The sequence below is a fragment of the Sceloporus occidentalis genome, unplaced genomic scaffold (genome assembly GCF_023333645.1).
Source record: "Sceloporus occidentalis isolate IW3139 unplaced genomic scaffold, rSceOcc1.0.p SCAF_180, whole genome shotgun sequence".
Lineage (NCBI taxonomy): Eukaryota > Metazoa > Chordata > Lepidosauria > Squamata > Phrynosomatidae > Sceloporus > Sceloporus occidentalis.
The window spans coordinates 140,917-146,916 of record NW_028317160.1 but is presented as its reverse complement, the minus strand read 5'-3'; positions in this window follow the sequence as shown (position 1 = coordinate 146,916).

Genomic DNA, 6,000 nt, shown 5'->3' with positions numbered 1-6,000 from the left:
GTCTCCCGGCTGCGGCTGGCGGGACTGCAGCGTGGAGGATGGAGGTCTCCCTCGCCGTCGCGGCGGCTGCTGCTGCTGTGCAGAGATAGAATGTTCTTTTGTAGAGCACTCGGTCTGAGGCTTTTCTCTGAGGCATCCTGGTGCTGGTCCATCTCTCTGCAGTCTGCAATTAGGGTAGCCTTTCTTTTGCTACATGCCTCCAGGATATCTCTTGGTGTCTCTCGTCTTCAATTCTCATAGACCTGCTCCATATATGCTCTGGCCAGTTGGTGGTTTGGATTTCATCCAAGTCGTGGGATTCATCCCACTGCTGCCACCAATGTTACAGGGTTACTGTACCCAAGGCTGGATACCCCTGTTTGAGGGCTGAGGAATCACCAGTCAGTCCCTCATACGGATAGCTCCTACTATCCATGGATCAGTCAGACCACCATTCCTAGTAAAATTCCTAGTAAAATAAGAAGAACTCTTCGCCAGACCCTCTAGAGAACTCTGGCTCCACTTGCAGGTTGAATACAGGCACTGCACTCAACCATGCAAGTCAATGGAGCCCAGCTTTCTAATCACAATGTGATTAGTAAAATATCAAAAAAAAAGGAAAATAGAAGCTTAAAAAAAAATGTGCTAACATTTAAAAATAATTATGCAGTGATGTCACCAGAGGAACCATCCAGTACCAGCAAAATGTGTAAAAAAAATAAATAAATAAAAATAAAAAAAAAATAAAAAAAGTTTATTATTTTGAGCAAGTCCTAAAATCTCAACATACAAAGAGTTAAAATAAAAGCACTTCAAATAACCAAGGGGTGTCTAATTTAATAAAAAATGGCTTGATGGGGTAAATTGGAGTGGCCTGTCTCAAAAATAGGGCATAGATACAGACTGACCAAAATAGAGAAAAAAAGCGCACTTCCCAAATGTGGGATTTTAAATCTCAAACAACCCGACAAACCCATGCATGTGGGGTATCACTGCACTCGGGAGATGTTGCTGAACACACATTGGGGGGTTGTTTGATAGTGACGCATACCAGGAGCTATGAATTCATTCCTGAAGTACAATTTGTGTGGAAAAAAAAACAAAATTAAATTTTGGGAAAGACAGGTAGTAGAATCACATGCATAAAAGGGTTAAAATACCAGCATTTGAAATACTTTGTGGTGTCTAGTTTTCAAAAATATATGGTTTGATGGGGTAAATTGAAGTAGTCTGCTTCAAAGATGATCCAAAGAGGATATAGAGGCAGAATGACCAAATGACTACCTGAATTACGCATGTCCCAAAAGTAGCCTTTTACCAGCCAAACAATCTGACAAACCTATACATGTGGGGTATCACCATACTCAGGAGATGTTGCTGAACACATATTGGGGGGTTGTTTGACAGTGACATATACCAGGACCTTTATATTTATAACTAAATTACACTATAGCTTTATATTTCCACAGTAAAAATGCACCATATTCTCAGAAATAATAGAGGGGCATGTGTTTGAGATATCTGCAGTGTAACTGTATTGGTACAATGGGGGAATTTTTTTTAACCCTCTGTAGAATGTTGAAAAATCCCATTAGCTGTCCACTGGGATGATATCTGGGGCGCCATAGCTTTAAATTTTCACAGTAAAAATGCACCATATTCTCAGAAATCATAGAGAATGGTGCGTTTGAGATATCTGCACTGTAACTGAATTGGTCCAATGGAGGAATTTTTTTTAACCCTCTGTAGATTTTAGAAAAATCCCATTTGCTATGAATTGGGCTAATATTTGGGGCGCTATAGCTTTAAATTTCCACAGTAAAAATGCACCATATTCTCAGAAATAATAGCGGGGCATGTGTTTGAGATATCTGCAGTGTAACTGTACTGGTCCAATGGGGATTTTTTTTTTAACCCCCCTGTAGAATGTTGAAAAATGACGGTTGCTTTCTACTGGGCTGATATTTGGGGCCCTATAGCTTCAAATTTCCACAGTAAAAATGCACCATATTCTCAGAAATAATAGAGGGGCATGTGTTTGAGATATCTGCAGTGTAACTGTATTGGTCCAATGGGGAAATTTTTTTTAACCCCATGTAGAATGTTGAAAAATGACGGTTGCTGTCTACTGGGCTGATATTTGGGGCCCTATAGCTTTAAATTTCCACAGTAAAAATGCACCATATTCTCAGAAATAATAGAGGGTTATGTGTTTGAGATATATACAGTGTAACTGTATTGGTCCAATGGGGAATTTTTTTTTAACCCCCTGTAGAATGTTGAAAAATGACGGTTGCTGTCTACTGGACTGATATTTGGGGCCCTATAGCTTTAAATTTCCACAGTAAAAATGCACCATATTCTCAGAAATAATAGAGGGGCATGTGTTTGAGATATGTGCTGTGTAACTGTATTGGTCCAATGGGGGAATTTTTTTTAAACCCATGTAGAATGTTGAAATATGACATTGATCAAGTACTGCGCTGGTAATTGGGGTGCTATATCTTTAAATTTCCACAGTAAAAATGCACCATATTGTAAGATATTATATAGGGGTGTGTGTGTGAGATATGTGCAGTGTAAATGTGTTGGTCCAACCGTGGAATTTTGTAATATATGCAGAAATGTTATAAAAGGTAATTTGCTAGATATTTACCTTTAATTTGTTTAATAAACGTATCTAATTTTGCAGGGAGATATATTTGTGTGAGAACTCTGCAAAATCCACAAAAAATTGTAACATTATATGATTATTATCACATTTCCAGGTCTAATGCAGCTTTTGCTAATGTAATGAAAAAGCGTCTGATGGCATGACCACTGATTTGAAAGTGTCTGATAGCTTGACTCCAGTCCACTTTAGGTGTGTGCCAAAATTAAAACTGTTGGATCACTTTATGTTGCAGAGTACATGTACTGCATTATGAACAAAATTATAATTATATAAGTTATATATATATATATATATATATGTATATGTGACATCCTGGTGAATTATACACTTTAATTGCGTATACATGATTTCTATACTGACGTATATTTGCCAGTTTTTATTTACAACCTAAGTAAGATCAAATGAAAAGTTCTGCCGTTTTCAGGCTTTTATCTGTATGTGACAAAATGCTATTTCACTTTTGAAGAACATCTTTACTCAATGAATCACATGTATGAATATTATCTAGTGTGCATTAGCACTATGTGTACTGGAAACCTGCTGCTTCCCACCTCCATATTTTGTGCCCATCAGTTCTCAACAGCTTATGTTTGCCTGTAAAATGCGGTGACTGAGCTTCTTTGTCTGGGATATGAGCCAAAGTTTCATAACATAAAATTATATACAGCTATACTACAGCTAGAAGTAGTTGGAGGATGCTTGAAGGGGAATGATCTCACAGCTTTTAGCATAATTAAAGGAGAACTGTCATAGCTTTTACCAATGCATCCATCAGGGGGTAGAACCGGTACTGAGCCTGGCCGCCCTGCTTGGCCAAGAGGCCCCTAAAACCAGCTCCTCCCCCGGACATACCCCTAGGTCGCAGTGGTGATGCTAGGGTTAGTGGCACCTGGAAGGGGGTGAGGAGAAAGAGGGGGAAATAATGTCTGTGTACAGTGTTAGTTAGAGTGAGTGGGTGTTAAAGCTAGTCTGCGTCTTAGTTTGTGTTTGCCGGAGTTAGAGGGGACCTTGAAGAAATACTGCACCCAGTTGCCATCAACCCTAGGCTTGCCCTATTCTTATAATGTGTGCTTATGGGTGGATCTTAAGATAAAGTAATGGGTGGGGCAGAGGGATGGACATTGGGTGGGCTAATGGGAGGGGCATGGGGGCCCAGACATCAAGCTTGTACTGGGCCCCAAGATTTCTGGTGCAGGCCATGGCTTTTACCATAACTACATTTAATAATTAAAACTAACTATATTTAGTGTGTAATTGTTTTTACCGGATGGAAGCAAAGATTGCCCGCAGCCTGTGGCAGAGCTAGCGTTATCTGACCATTTCCTATCCTTTCATATCGCTTTTCTCTCTTCAGCCACCTTTGCAAAGGATGTCTGGACCAATAAACAACAATCAGGGACCTAACAACAGAAATAGGATAAAGAAAAAAATAATCATACATAGTTATGATGTCTTAATTCTTGTGAAAGGGAAGCATTTCAGAATCTGTAGACACTAAACAACAACATCAATTAATTATAATATTATAACTATAATAAACAAGTCGTACATAGCTGATTTGGACCGTTGGCTTTGAATATATCTACACAGATACAGATCTTTAATTAACACAGGGCAAAAGGACAGCCGCCCAATGCCCATCAACCTCAGGGGCCTTTTTCCTGCAGCCTTTTTGCCCAGTGTTTGTCTTTCAATCACCTAGGGACCCCCTGGCTGATATGGAGTTATCACAATCAGACATACTGCAGACAAAGCTGGTAAGCCAGCCAACCCACAATGTTTTCACACTCTTCACAAGCCAGGCCGAACGTCTGTTTAGATAATAGACATATAGATAGGCGTGATAATGACACCTATCATCTATTTATCATTTCCCTCATGTATAAGAAATAAGGATTGCAGTATAAAATCATACATGTTTTTATTAGACAAACATTCCATTTTAAGTACAACAGAGAGCATGGAACCTCCCTTTATCAATTCAAAAGCAATAGTAACCCCAAAGAATCTAAGTCAGACATGGGCTACAGTCATTTCCCACATAAGTATGATGTTAAAAATACTTTAAAGAAATATTAAAATCAACACCCCATGTTCAGTTGAAAATGCGTTTTCCTGCTACTGTTCTTAATGATGTTAATGTTGTTGACATCTCTTGACATATGATTACTTTTAACAAGCTTACTAGCTACCCTTTAAGCTGCGTTCATGGACACTTGGTAATAAGGAGGAAACGATAATTTATGATCCTATATTTCCTAAAAGCTCTTATCAACCCAGGAATTCTGGCAGTGCCAAGAAAAACATTAGTTCCTGACACATTCCTGGGACTTCCTATGTAAGCAACCATAAATATGTTGCAGAAGAAAAGAGAGTTCAGGGAAGCCACAGAGGAAACAGAGCAAAACCAAAAATAAGAAGCAGAAATAGAAAGCTAAAAATAGACAACACCAATCAAGTCTGTCCCAGGTTCCTCTATATTGTCCCCCGGTTCGCGTGAATTCTATGCAACCTATCCCGAAATATTCAATTTTAAATCTACTTCATGTAATGTACATAGTTTACATATTATTAAATCACAAACCTTTTACTAGGCTATAGACAGGTTAGCAGATCCCATATCTTTATTAATTATGTGAAAAACATCATTTTGGGAGGAACTATAGAAAAACAGATGACCTACGTCCTACGAAGTTGTAGACATACAATCCTATTGTTAGAGCAGTTAGTAAATCATCCCCTCCCGCTAATGAGGTCTAATAAAGGTCTACACTCTACAGAATTACAGTGTATTTTGCATTTCACCTTGCAAGATATGACGTGAAAGGGAAATTATGAAGGTCTAAAATATAAGGAATGGGATTATATCACCAAGAGGATAATGTGTAAAGGGTTATTCTAGACAGTTTAACATCTGACACCTAAAATGGTCCATAAAATTAAAAAATCTTTCATTTTATAGGTTGCGACAGGATTTCAATGTAAAATGAGACTTTGTGATTTTAGAATGGGGATTAATTATATAAAAAAAACAATTCTGACAAAACAATGTTAAATTAAAAATGGCTTTGAATTTCATTGTAACCAATGGAATGCTCTAAGGAATATTGAACAATATGCAGGGATAGGCAAAGTATCTGCCACTTTGTGGAAGTAGTTTGTGCCTATGGGGCAATTCCTGAAATGTCCCCCACAATGTCTGTTAGTTTTTACCCCTGATGAAAACACCAGTTTTAAAACTTTCAGCCAGAACTGCTCTTTATAAGCAATCCCCTCTGTGACATTTTCTGTTTACAAAACTCTTTTCTGCCCGCAGCATTTTGTACTCTGATGTTCAGATGTTCAGA